The sequence below is a fragment of the Myodes glareolus genome, chromosome 2 (assembly GCF_982192425.1).
Source record: "Myodes glareolus chromosome 2, mMyoGla1.1, whole genome shotgun sequence".
Lineage (NCBI taxonomy): Eukaryota > Metazoa > Chordata > Mammalia > Rodentia > Cricetidae > Myodes > Myodes glareolus.
The window spans coordinates 23,153,492-23,168,566 of record NC_142027.1 but is presented as its reverse complement, the minus strand read 5'-3'; the positions used below and the strand labels follow the sequence as shown (position 1 = coordinate 23,168,566).

The following is a 15,075-nucleotide window of genomic DNA, read 5'->3' as shown; positions in this document are numbered from 1 at the left end:
ACAATTAGTGAAACATGACTATTATACTCTCTGCTTTATGACCCCTCAACTTCTTCTTATTGATGATCTTGTTCTGAGATGTCATTTACGGTATCACATTTCAATCAGTAGTTGTGTCTCTAAGCTATACTCGGTACTAAAAGTTTCTCAGATTTTGCTTGTGTCTTAGAATCTTGATCTATCTGAGGCTTACTGATAAATTTCTCAGTGAAATAAGCCCTGGTTAGAATTTTTCTGACATGTTTCACATGTCTTCATTGGAGTTTTGTACTTGGGCAAGAAACCCCTCTATAAAAGTACTGAGTTTCTTTCTCCTGCATTCATTAGTCTTTGGAAGGAACCCAGGAGAGAAAGAGGGAAGTCATGCTCCACGCCCCTGAACAGAAGGCATACATATGGAGCTTTGAATTCTTTGTGTAAGATATTTGCCTACTCTCTGTGCATGTGGCTAATCATTTACTTACTCAAGATAGACTGGTGAATATTTTTTTTTTATAAATCCACTATTATTTTACCTGTGTGTTCAACTTGTTCCAGCTTTCACGCCTGGACGCCCTTACACGTCAACTCTATCCCTTGGAAATTCACTGTAATGCATTGCTGTGCTGTATTTGTTGTGCTCCTTATTCTTTGTCACAATAAGATGCTTCCGGCCTATTTTGTAGGTTACTGTCTGTCAAGTTCTTGAACCAATCATGATTCCCGCTTCCCTAAGGATTCCCATCTCCTTTTGTAGGAGGGACATGTTAAAAACAGATCTGAATGTAGAAATGCTCATTGCTTCCATGATGTCTTTGGTTCCAGACCTACTAAGCCAGAATAGTAAAGTCATGTACTTGTTTGGATCTTCCCTAAAATTAATATTGTTGTGTCACAGTATATATGTACATATATACTGATATATATTGATATATATATACATATATACTGTTCATATATTTCTCTTTTAAAATCCAAATATTTCATCTCCTTTATTGCAGAAAAATAACATTTTTAGATTTGAAAATTAGGAGAATTCATGACTAATAAGGTGAGAGGCAACTGGCTTTTGTGTGTTGATCATATATCCAGAAAATATGCTGTACTTTCTTCTTAGTATTTTCTATAAAGATAATAAATAATCCATGAATAAATAGGATTTTATGTACCTTTTAAATATTTATGTTGTAGACAGTTTTCTTGTCTTATTGCACTAGCTATATTCATGTCGTCAGAGCATCTGCTTTCTCCCTTGCCATGATTTTAGCTACAAATTTTTACAGATGTTCATCATCATTTAAACAGCATTTGCTTCCTCTGTTCCTTGTTTGTTCAGTTTTCTTCATGACTGAACAATGAGTTTTTCAAATGCTTTATCTTCAGGGTCAGTTGCTATTCGTAAGGTTTTCTTCTTTCGATGTGCTAGTTTCAAATGCTGACTATACTTCTTTTACACTGAAAATGCTACTTGTTGTTTCTGTATATTTTTGTCATAAATTGATGAGTTCTACTTGGAAATGTTTATTGAAGATTTTTCTTCTATCTTCTTAAAATGCAATAGGATATAATTTTCTTCACCCCTATAGTTTTCTTAGTTTTTGCATTGAAGTACTTCTTGTTACAATGAATGATTGATCAACTTCCCACTCTTTTGGCTTTCCTTCAGAAAGATGTATGTAAGATGTGTATGATATTTTTCTGTCTGTGAAACCTTTACTTATGGCTGATTTTATTAAAGACTATTAACAATTCAACTATACTCTAGATACTTCATTGAAGGTATCATCTGTTACTCCTACCACTATTAAGTTGCTTTTAACTCTTTCAAAAGGATAAAATGTTGAACGACTTCTAACTGATATTAATAATAAAAACCCAGAGACTTATATTAGGGGTTGGAAAGTGAAAGATCAGAGAAGCAGAGAGCAGCCGGTCACTAGTTACCTTTTCAAAATTCTTAGACTGAATGGCATATCCTGTCTCTCTACAAGTCCTTAGAGTGAATGCTGTCTTTAGGAAACCTCAGACTGAATCCTGAGCTCCTGTCTCCTCCTACCTTATATTCCTCACTCTGTCCAGCCATACAACTTTCAGCCTCCACCTCCCTAGTGCTGGGATTAAAGATGTGAGCCACCCAACGGCTTGGCTTTGTTTCTTTTTTAGACTGTATATTATGCTTTAATTAGTAAATAATTTTTTAGAAAATCATTAACACATTGATTTCATATAATAATTTCTTAAAAATTATAAAGTATATTAAAACTTTATTATAAAAACATTACAAATTTCAGTCCATCATCAGTAACATAAAGGGGACTGCTTGTTGGGTTATCTGTCCCACCCAGTACCCAAAAGCTGGCAAGCCCCAAAGAAAATCACACAGAGATCTCTATAAGTTATAAAGCTGATTGGCCCATTAGGTCAGGCTACATATTAGCTCTTGTAGATTATATTAACCCATTATTCTGATCTATTTTTGCCATATGGCTCAGTACCTTTTTCAGCAGGCAGATCACATCCTGCTTCTTCAGTGATCTGTGCATGACTGGAAGGAATCAACTCCCTCCTTTCCAGAATTCCTCTGTTCTCATTGCATCATTTCTACTTCCTGTCTGGTTTCCCCACCTATACTTCCTGCCTGGCTAATCAGTGTTTATTTAAAAGATGATTGACAGAATACAGACAATTCTCCTACACCAATCATTAAACAAAATTAAACATACCCAAGATTATACACATCACAGTATTTTTTATAAGCTGGAGTAGCAATTCAAAATGAAAGTTATGGAGCTTCATCTTGTCTTTTAGACTTTGTCTATCATATATATTTTTATGTCTTTATCCACTGCCAAGACTGAAAACTCTATGACAAGGTTAGAACTAAAACCACTAGCTTTGTATCCTCTGACATAATATATGTCCCTTGCCTGCAACCAGCCCTTCCTTTTCCCCTAATGCATAGCATTTCTTCTCCTTTTTTCTGCCTTTTTTCCTGTTTACACATGCATATTTGTTTACATATACGTATGTTATCAGCTAAATTCTGATTATGAGGAAGAACAAGTATTCTTCTTTTCTTTCTCAGATTCTCTCACCACATAATAATTTGCTTGCTTAATGAATAATCCACTGTATATTTACCATTTACTTGAAATAGTTTCCAGTGAGAAACAGGTGTTCACAATTTCCCACTTATCAGGTGTTCACAGTATCTTATTATTATTAGATCATCTTCCTCAGAGTGAAAGCAGCTGTGGTCTCCTCTGGAATATTCATACACAAAGTTCTATTCTGAATTTTACTGTAAAAGGTTCATATTTCAAAAAATATTGATCTTTTTGTTCCACCTAAACTTGAAAATAATAGGAAATACATCTACAAAGAAATAATGCAGGTGATAACTATCATAGTTTTGCATATACAATGATGGATTTGGACATTAGGAATCGGTTGGTTTGCAGTATCATTATAAGATACACTCTCAGTAACTGGTTCGTTTGTGGCAAATGTATTCTGACTATCAGGATCTTTGCCACATCATGTATGAAGAAAAAGCATTGTTTGTAAAATAAAACTCACATAATTTTGTGCTGCATAAATTGTTCAGTCTGTAGAATGTTTGCCCCATGAAAAAGCACGAGAACATGAATTCTGATGTCAGCACTCACGTGTAAAGCACACAGTTTAATCCCAGCTCTGAAGAAGGGAAGACAGGACAATCTGTGGGGTTTACCAGCCACCTACTCTACCAGAATCTGTGACATTTGTGAATGAGTGAGACTTAGTCTTTAATTAGTAGGATAGAGAGTGATCAAGAGGACACCCAACATCCACCTTAAGCCTTCAAGTCCACCTGCAACAGGTGCAGATGCAGACGAACACGAACATGTACAACATGTACACACAACACAGATGCAGCCAATCTGGAAATATCTGGGTTGGTACAATGGTAGACACAAATGTTCAGAACTGCAAAAGTCGAAGAAGCAACTTTCTGGGAAAAAAAAAAAGTCATGGGAACACTTGCAGTGTGTTTCAGAATTGTTTCATGGTTGCCCTTTGCAGTCACATTAAAGTTCACTATTTTAACTATTATTTCCCGATTTGACAATGAAAGGTAAGGTAAACACGAAAGAGATATTGGCTTTCCTCCACAGGGTTTCCTAGGCTTTGGGGAGTAAAATACTCATCTGTAGTGTAGGTAGTAGCTCCTTTACATCTTTCCTCCATATGACAGAGGATTGGTTTACTAATGTTCTCCACATATCCAGACTTTAGCATCTATTTGTTGCATAATTGATCTTAATTACTAAATTACTTCTTCCTAATTTTGATAGTCGTAATATTGGACTTTATCTGCATTCTTTCTCATGTAATTTTTACTCTATGCTGACAATGGATACATTTTAATCTCTGACAATCATTAATGAGATTTCAACATTTTGATTAATAAGCAAATAAAATTTAGAAATAGAGGGATATTGGATTGCTTTGTGCTTTTGGTTTCTTGTACCTTTGCATGTCAAGAAGCAACTTTCTGCACTTTATTTCATCGCTGCTTTTGAGGTAACTTTCTAGTAGTGGAGGGGACCATTGAGGCAACTTTATTAAGTACTACTCGTATCAGCATAATTCTCCATCTTGTTTGGTGGAAAGTGTTGGCTTGGAATGAGTGAACACCACCCTTGTTCCGAGAGTTGCAGTACAGAGCACTGGGATCGCCACATTTTACTGTTAATTTCAGCACATTAGAAAACTTTAAAAGAAAACTCGGAGTCCTTACCTTCAAATCCCAAATCTCTCTCTTGATGTAAAATTATCCCTCCTCTTTTCAAAGATTATAGAATCATCTTCCAGTGACCAGATCAAAAGCTGAGGGACAAACAATCCATGTTAACCATGAGGAGCAGGGTTAAATTTTTCTTTCCACTGATAAATCCCACCCCGGAACAGATTTCAGCAAGGCAGCTCACAAAGCTCGCGGGTGAACTACACAGGCCATGTGGGTGCCGAGCTCAGAGCCGGAAAGCAAACAGCTGCTGTAGCCTGATTTGAGTTAAAATAGTGTGAGTGTTTAGTCTGGCGCACGGCTTCGGGGGAGATTGGCAGCTGGGTCAAACAAAGTCCTTCCGTTGGCTCCCTTCCCAGGCTGCTCTGCTAGTATTTAGTGGGTCCTAGTGCTCTGCAGGGCCCTTTTCTCAGGCAAAATCCTAACATCTGACCGCACCCTATTTGCTATTTCAGAAAAAAAAAAAAAAAAAAAAAGGAGGAGAAAAGGGGGGAAAATAGCTGTTTCTGCTTCTTTCGTTCTAAGATAAATTCTCCTGGAGACAACCTCTCCCACTAATTGTGTGTTAGCCATGCATTTTTATCTTGAGAGCTGACGCACTGGGCTCTCAACTGATGTGGAAAGCAGCCTGTTACAGTGCGGAATTCATAAAAGGGCCTCTATGGTGTGAGAAAGAATATCTGTGTGCTTAGGCAGGAAACTTTTTGATCTACAGAAAAGCCAGAAGACCTCTAGGTAAGGTTCCCGGGTCAGAGCTACTTTGGGGTGGGGGGCGGGGGAGCAAAGTTTGACAGTGAAATTTTCCCCTACAAAGGATGCCAGTTTAAAGGTTGTGTGCCCACTTCTGTGGAAGCTGAGATGCACGGAAGATTGGTTAGTTGTTTTTGTTCATCGATTTAAAACTAAAACAGAATGCTATAGTTCGTCTTTCGACGTTTTGCTTTTCTGTTGTTGAACCGGTCGCAAAAGATATGGTTTGATTACAGAGCGAAATCTTTGCGAACTCACACAGAAAGAAAATGGTTTCTTAGGAGGGAAGTTGACAAGTTTTAAAGAGAAATTGTATGAACAGGAGAGGACAGGGACAGGGCAATAGATTAGACTAACATGGGTTTGATTATCCAAAAAAGAAATAAAAAGTTGAATGTTGCTTTGGAAGGAATATTAAGTAAGTTGTCTTTGTCTCTTACTTTTTAATTTTAGTCGCTGATTTAGCCTGTTGGGTCACATTTTTGAGAGTGCTGAAGGCTGCCATGAATCCTTAATGAGGCCCCTTTGCACATGATTTTGGCCAAGTGCCAAAATCAACTTCCCAGCGGCGAGCTCTCTCTCAAAGAACCTGGAGCGATTTTTTTTTATTAGAAATCATGTTTGAAAGCTGCCACAACCAGTTGTATAGGCATGTCAAAAATGACTTTATACAGTAAATATGAAATAAGCCTTCAATTTTTTTTTCTCATAGTGTCGCTGTGGAGTCTTTGCCTGTTGCCGTCTAAACCACGATAGAATAAGAATAATCTGAAATAAGAAATTTAAGGACTTTTTTTCCTTCACCACACCAGTATAGGGGTGATCGTCCCCCTGAGCAGTAAAAACTATGGAGAGATTCTTCAAAACCCACTGGGACAAACACCAGATGAATTAATAAACCTCTTCTTCTCTGTGAGCAGCAGCCGGTTAACAGTAAGTAATAGTTTTCCTGAAGTTTTATGCCTGTGATTAACTCTAACATTGACTTAAGTGGGGTCTTTGTGTATATCAAAATGCCTTGGTTTTGGGATCTGTAGTTGTGAGTATTTGTTATGCAATTCTAAAAGATTAAGCGATACCTTGATGATTTTAATAAACCTTTTTATAGAAATGTTTGGAATGTAGACACGTCTGAATGACGAAACAATTGCATTTAATTGTTTTCCTATAAGATAAAGGGTGAGTTTTCATGAAAGAAGGCGAGAAGCTCAAAGACACACACTTTTTTTGAGCGGCTTTTAGATTTGACTTTTCTACACCTGAATTCTGTCACACGAGCCGATATGTAATTTTATATAATAAGTTTTTTTTGGTGTTACATTAACAAGTTGCAATGAAATAGCCTAGTTTAATAGTTAGTAACAATATTAGATTTTTCAGTGATTTTTTAAGCAGTATGTTAAGACATTAAAAGCACCTAGTCTGCAAAGCACTTTAGTGTAAAGCAGAGGAAACTCAGTGTTTGTGCTGTTTAAAGAAATCTTTGTGCCACCCCTACAACATGATTCTCCCTCTTGTACTATAGTAACCTAATGCTTGATCTTAGTTACACTCTTGTATTTTCTGTGTGCTGTATCTATGAGAATCAAATGAATTGTCAGTTTGTAGAATGAGAACTACGAATTAGGAACATGAATTAGAACTCTCTTAATTGCTATGCCTACCTCACATGTAACTATGCCAATTTCTTCTGGACAAAATATAGCACATTGTTCACTTGGATTGCCCAACAAACTGAAATTAAATTTGATTTTTAAGATCTGATTGCCTTTGGATAGTTTGTTTGTATTTTTCCACTGTGATTGTTGGCTTCATATACATGTTACTGTTAGTTGACCTGAGGGCTAGGGTGCATTAAATGATCATATCAGTCAGCAATAAAATTCATGGAAATTATGAGTTGCAAGAAATTTATCTGGTAAGTTCTTTTGGTCTGTGAATTCATAGCTGAAACAATATTTAACGAAAACTCTTCTGTAATAATAAGAAATTACTGTTGTTGGATGTCAATTTTTTTATTAAAACAATCATTAAATTTGCCACCATTAAACAGATGCAGAGAAAATAACACTCACTGCCTTGTTTGGTTGGCTCTAGAACCCCTTTTATTTTTTTTATTTCCTAATTTTAACTCTCATTTTATTTTTACTATCATAGTTTTACAAAGTATCTGAAATTCGCAGACTATTTCTCTAAAATTTGCTAAGATATATTTTGACTGACAGTTGTAAAGTTTTTTGTTACTGTGAAATAAGGACCATAGCAACATAAATACATTCAGAGATAGAGCTCTTAAGACACGCAGATAGATACAGTTTTTAAGTTCAGAAGGTGGATAATCCATACCGGACTATTGGCAAATATTTTTGAGTTGCAGGAGAAATTTGAAGTTGCATTGAAAAGCAATTGAATTATGTACCTCGCTTCAGTAGTTAAACATTTACTTTTGCTTGATGTACCAATGAGCTGTTAGCTGAGTTAGCTGAGTCTATTGTGTAGCCTTTCAGACACAATTATCAACTATTACTACTAACATTTTAAAAATAGTATCTAGAGAAACAATCACTTTGAAAGGGAAAATATTTCTGTTTTGCACTTACTGTATTTGGGACTAATAGCTTGAAAAGCTTTCATTATTTGTTCTTTTGGACAGACGTAAGTCCAATCCCTTTTCACAATGTAGAAACTTCAGAGAAATAAAATCTACTTGTAATTTTTCATTTGTAGGATGGTCTTTAACGCATTTTAGCAAGAAATGATTTTGAATGCTTGTTTCAATCATACAACAATCACATAAAATTCTTTTTCCCAATTAAAAGAGACATCAAATAATTATCTGCCAACTTTTATTCTTTACTGGAACGCACATGTGGGCACATTTTCAACTGCAATTTTTACTGTGTGAGAAGTCTTAACAACAGGGCATTTTAGGTGAACATTTCATCATTCCCATGAAGTGCGTTGGCCTGAATGGTCTACATTCCAGTAATGAGATAAGCACATTGCTACAGTAGATTGAATGGCATTATTGAGTCTTGGCACCACCTCAGTGACCTCAGTCATAAAAGATTAGTTACAGGCAAGAGGATTTAGAATTGGAATAGCAAAAGTAGATAAGAAATGCATGTGAAGACAACAGCCTTCCTTGCATTAGGGAAAGGATGTGCTGAAATAAAAGGCCGTACATTTTATGCAAAATTTTATGGCACTTATTTTGTCAGTTATTCATATAATAAATCTTGAAACACTAATATGCTCGTTGTTGCTTGTGCTGAATTTTCAGATTTCTCTGTAGCTGTATCAGCAACATTTTTTCCAGTAGATGAATACTTTCTGTATTATAGGAAACCAAAATATAATTATAAATTTGATCGCCAAATGTTTTCATTGAATTCTAATATTAAAAGTATAGAATTATGACCTCTGATTTTAAGTCTTTTTCAAGTAAAAAAAATAGTCTATTTGCAATTGTTTCCATTTTCTCTTACGGATTTAATTATTTAGGTATTGTTAACTAAATCTTGCTATTCGATGTCTTTTTAAAGAATAATGTTGGGTTCAGTTTACAAGCGACCTGATATTTTATAGAGTTAAACAAAGATGAGTTGTGTTCCATTCTATAATCTTCTCTCAAAAATCACGATAACAGTTGGCTAAATTATTTTTTAGGATAAATATTTTTCTTAAAATATAAAAAGTCTGTAAGCACTTTTCCAAGTTGTAGGCTGTGCTTATTTGTGTGCTCAGACACATCTGTCCTGTAAACTGTCTTCTGTAATATCTTGCCTCACCCCATGTTGAATTCGGTTCCATAATAAGTCTACATTTTGTTTTAAGATTGATTTTCTTACTGGAAATTAGCCAATAAATGATTTAGCATAAAAGAGTCCATCAAATCTGATCCTTTGGATAGTCTAGCGCACTGAGTTGTTTTGTATACATTATGGTCAATGGCAGGTTGGTGGAGTGAAGTTTAACATGTGATTATTAGCCCCTTTTAAAGAGTTATTAATTTTTGGAAACTCTAGAAGGTCATCATTTTCTTAAAATGGAAACGTTTGCGGATCCATCGCTGTTCCATGTTGTTATTGCTGTGATACAATACCTGGCCTTCAGTACCTTGGGCCTCACCAGTTGCCTCCAGTTCCTTTTTTTTTTTTTTTTTAATGACAAGAAGTGAGTATCTGTCAGGACCAAAAGGTGCCTGAAATATTTTCACATTTTTCTTAGAAATTTCTGTCAGTCTCACTCTTGAAAAGATTTTGATAGCAGTGATGGCCTTACTGGAACATGTATATCTGTTTAAGGAGTATGAACTTGGATTTGGTTTTCAGATTATAATAGAAAGTATAAGTGAAATTTTTGGCAAATATATTTCAATATCAGTATTTACAACACGCATTTCCTCAGCAAACTACAAACCAGAGAGAGATGTAGGGAGCTCTGAGAAGACCATGCTGGCAAAGGGGGGATGCTGGTACAGTTTGTGGTATCCATACTGTTCTAGGTCTTGGCCTCGGTAGCCATTTCCCTGTTTAAATCCTGGTCTTGCTTCAGATCCCATCAACACTAAATCTCAGTTATACTACAAAGAAAGAAGAGTCACTGCAGGAAACACTCATTCCGGGGTACTGACCTCCATGCTTGGGATTCCCATGGCAAATGCATTGTTCTTTGTGTGTAATGGTTTCCAAAGTCACAGGTTGGGACAGGTTGACTCAGTACAATGAAAATGCCTGTATAACATCAAAGGAAACTCTGTCTTGGCAAAAATAATTAACTTTTTCACTTTACCTTTACCTGGGCATCTTCCTGAAGAATGAACAACTGTGCACAAAAGGTCATGTTGCTGAAAATTACAGAACATGATTGTCTACTTGTGAATTAATAGCTTGTGTTTTGTTCAAGATAGTGTATATCAATATATACAAGTCAAATTTAACACTGAGACTGTTCAACTTCTGTTTGACACATGAGCAAATTGTTCTTTGAAAAGATTTTTGTTTGGTTATTTGTTTATTTTGTTTTTGTATTATTGGGTATTAAGCTCAGGGCCTCATGAATTCAGGGCATCTCCAATACTAAAATACATTAATTACATATTTCAGTTACATTCATCATGAAGTATAGTTATTTTGATGCAGTGTGAATTTTCTGCTCATGCAGCACATTTGTACACTATGTGCATATTTCTTGGCATGCTCTGTGGAGTTCTAACTTAACTATGCTTCTTTTCATCTTTGGGGTTCATTCACAAATATTCACCCCAGAGAATTCTTCTTAATCAATACACAATTTTTGTTGATATATTCAGGGAACTTGACATTCGGAGAGGATGGTGCATAGAAAATCTTTACTGATGTATGATTTGAGTATTTCTCAAACATCTTCACGTGTCAGAAAGTGACCAGTAATGATATAGAAACAAGGAATGATTGGCAATTCCGACAGATGAGACAGTGATAATCAGTTCATAATATTTGTAGAGTGATAACTTTTTCTATTGACATAGTTTTGTGCCAACGTGTTTAATTTAGAAACTGTATTTGTTAAAAGAAGGCAGTAATCGATTTTATTAATCACTAGGTTAGTATGACTGGTTCAGACCCAGGGATGATGAAGTGAACAAACAGATTGTCAACAAACTGTAAGCTATTAGGTCTCCTTACACCTGGAATTTCCTTTAATTTTCTACATGTAAATTCTTCAATAGGACTATAACAGTTTTTAGAACTATTTATCTATGAAATTTGTTCGTTGCTCTTAGATATGTAAAAGAAAGTGGTAAAACTTCTTGTAATTTCCCTTTAAAAGGTCCTCAAAATCAAATTTGAGTAAGCAAAACATAAAAGTTTAGATAACTAATGTGGCCTCAGGTAAAATGATACATAGAATAAAAGTGTGTGTTTGACTAGAAAGCCGAGCGTTGCTGCAGGTAGAGTTTTTTCTTCCTTGCTTAAGAGAAGTGCAATGAAAACTGATTTCCAGATGTGCAAATGCACAGCTGCTTTTCTTTAGCCTTAATTTTTCAAAAATGAGCTAAATTATAATAAGCTTTAAAGCCACTATATTTTTTAATGGTTTTAAAATTGATCTGGAACTTTCATGGCTGGGTTTAGTGCATGATAGTCAATGATGAGACTTAATGCTGATGAGTATCAGAAACTATCACCATTTAGGATGCAGCAGAATCATTACCGGGTTGAAAATTATAATTGAGCAATACACAGTGCACATCCTTTAAGTCTCTTTCTTGTGTAGATGTAGTGGGTGCCCCTATACAATTGTATGATATAATCCATAAAAGCACTGAAAACTGCCTAGATATTGCTGGAAAGAGTGTACTTGTGTATATACATGTTCAGAAAAGGCAGAGATAGCTTTAGTTTTTTTTCTCTGGCCAATGTTAATGAAAACATCCTGAGAAAGATCTAAACATTTTGTTTACAGTATGGAATTTTAGGGCAGGGGTGGTGCATGCCTTCAGTCCCACCACTCTGGAGGCAGAGCAGGTGGATCTCTGCGAGTTCAAGGACAACCTGGTCTACAGAGTGAGTTCCAGGACTGGCAGAGCTACACAGACACAGAGAAACCCTGTCAAAAAAAACCTTGAATTCTAGGGCCTTAGAAGAAAGCTCCATCATTAGTGCTTGCTGTGTAAGGATGAGGGTAGGGCTGTAACTCTCCATCATTCTAATAAGAACCCTAACATGCCAGCTCACATCTGTAATTGTAGTGCTGGGAAGGTGGAAACAGGAGGATCACTAGGGCTCTTAGCCTGCCAGCATTGCCTGAATGTGAGGCACAGGTTCAAGGAGAAACCTTGTCTCCACAAATAAGGTGAGCCACTGAAGAAGACCTTGAACATCAACATCTGGCCATCAAAAGAATATGCACACATATGCACAATACACACATGAGGCATGTGGCAGAGACAGACAATGAGAGGTGGAGGGAGAGACAGGTAAATTGTTTGTACTCATCACTTTGCAAAGAATGAACATTGTGTTAGCTGTCACTATGGCAAATGACATGAGGTAATCAAATTATTAAGAGAAATAATGATACCTCATTCATGTTTTTTAAGGTTACTATTCACAATAGATTAATGAATTTACTTGAGCCTGTGGTAAGTCAGCACATGAGGACGAGAGTGTATAGGATGGAGAAATTTTCTCACTTCATGACCTGAGTGCAAAGTGGAAGGGACATAAAATCCAGAGCCATTGAAGCACAAGTCCTAATGGCCTTATGATTTCCTACTAGGAACAACCCACAAACGGTTCTGCTATGCCTGGGTTACCCTGAGCCTTGTCCATGATGTATTTATCCACACACAGCAATTATTAGCTCATTTTTTTCTAAAAATATGAACATTTTTCTTCACCTGCCTATTTTACTTGAAGTTGCCAATGTGCCCTACAGCAATAAGCTACTCTTATTAATATTATTGAATTTTATAAAAACCTGTCCTTCACTAAGAATCCTGGAGTAGAAACAGATTTCTCTATGCAACTGAAAATAGCTTTTTTTTCCCCCTAGCAATCCATGGAAAGGTGTTGCTATGGTTTAAAGAAAGGCGGTGAGAGGCTGGGGAGTTCTTAGGACCTTTATGATATGCAGGCCCAAATGATGTTCACAATCAATTCTCCAGTATTACAAAAGTAATTGGTTTTTCTAAGAGCATTTTGAAAAGAATTTTAAAAATTTGACCCTAGAAATAATTGCAGCGCTGTCTCTCTGGTTATGAGTGTGATTATGGAACCCCTTATCTGCCCTACCTCCAGCATTCTTTAGTGATTCCTGACCTTGAAAGTTCCACACATTCTGGTCTCAGATGCCTACGTCAGACTCACTACACTGCTTCCAACATTTCATGTCAGTCCTGCAAATGACCAGGCACAGCAGGGATGGGTCCAGTGCCTCATTGTATAGATAGGAAGCCCAAAATACTTACTGGTTTTTCTCTGAGTTGTATTCCTATAAACATTGATGCAAGGATTTAGTTTTGTACTCCCAGTTTTACTAACTTATTTTAATGAAGTATAACAATACTTCATATTTAGTGATTATGGTCCTAGACCCAATGAAGAAACCTTGACTACAAGTATGGGATCTCTCTCTCCCTGCTCCTCCCCTTCCCTTTCTGTTTCTCTCTCCTCCTTTTCCTCTTACCTTCTCTTTCTCCTACCTCCCCCCATCCAGCTACTAAAAGTTCTAAGCATATGGAAATAAACTTTCAGTAGAGAGCACTGGGAAATATTGGCCATTGACATAGCAGGTTTTCTGATGCATATTTTGCTTTGTTCTAAGTTAGGCACTTTTCAGTGACAAATTAATGCTGGTCACAGACAATTTTCAATTTTTCTGCAAGAAAATAAACTATGATAATATCTACATGCTGCATTTTCATTTTTAAAGTGTGGTTTCTTTACACATCAGTGGCTTAAAATAATTAAAGTTATAGAATAATAGTATAATATTTGGAAATATTTCTCAAGAAATTACACTACTATTATTTGCAATCATTCATTATTACTATAGAGTTACAGATACACATTCACAAGAATCTCATAGAAACATAAAACTGGAAGTCATAATATGTACACAAAGGACTTGTAAAGTAAAGGAAAACCCACTCTGAAAAAAGCCTTATGAGATAATGAACCTCCAATGATGCCACTGAGATCATTTTTTTTTTGGTGGGCTATCTCCTGCTATGCATGGGGCCTACCCTTAGGAGTGCTGTGTTTCTCCAGTGAGATGCCGCTGGAGAAAATCAATTTTTCATTTGCAAGTGCTCATCAACTGGAAATAGTTTTGGGGTTAGAGATAGGGACTTGTATCCATTCTCTTTGCAGCCCTAGGATGCTATCTGGTGCTACTCTATGTAAGTCCTTTTCACCCTGCCTCAGTCTCTGTGAGCTCTGACATACAGTAGCACTCCTAGATCTGGAAAGCCTTGTCTCCTTGGTTGTTGTTCATCCTCTCTGGCTCTTACACTCTCTCTGTCCCCTTTCCACATAGCTCCCTGAACTTTGCGGGGGTGGGAGATTTGGTGATGACATCACATTTATGTCTGAGTATCCAAGGGCTCCGACTCCCTACACACTGATTGGCTGTGCATCTCTGTATTTGTTCCCATCTACTGCAGAAATGGTTGTAGCAGAATATCTTTAGGCATTATTTTATTGGTACTTTCTTTTATCATAACAGTAGTATTTTATTTTCCCCCAAGTCCTTGGCCTACCTAGTTTCAGTACAGGTCCATCATATAAAATGGTCCTTAACTCAGATCAGATATTTGTTGGTTACTCCTACAAGCTTTGGCCATCTTTATGACAGCATACCTTGCAGGTGGGTTCTCTCTGGTACCATGCACACTAGTCTGTAGGACTGAAGGCTTTAGATGGGGACCAGATCAACTTTTCCATGTTGAAAGAGGTGTGTGGATGTGTTCTTCAGGAATGGGACTTTGCTGTCAGTTTGTGGAGAAGAACCAATAGACTTGGCAGCAGCCTGGTTGTTTGTGAATTCCCAAGGGAGCCTTTTGGCCA

The 15,075-nt window shown here is 36.5% G+C and overlaps 1 long non-coding RNA gene across 4 annotated transcripts in view; it reads left to right on the top strand.

The window, feature by feature from the left end:
* The window catches only part of LOC125392952 (uncharacterized), a 381,816-nt gene that overhangs the window by 170,421 nt on the left and 196,320 nt on the right, over window positions 1-15,075 (top strand). For 3 of the 4 annotated variants that reach the window (XR_015735775.1, XR_015000619.2, XR_015000624.2), the window contains exon 4: window positions 6,231-6,451. This is a non-coding gene — a long non-coding RNA (uncharacterized LOC125392952). Of the gene's footprint in view, window positions 1-5,148; window positions 5,504-6,230; window positions 6,452-15,075 lie in introns of those variants that run through there. The other variant, XR_015000628.2, reaches the window with a different exon arrangement.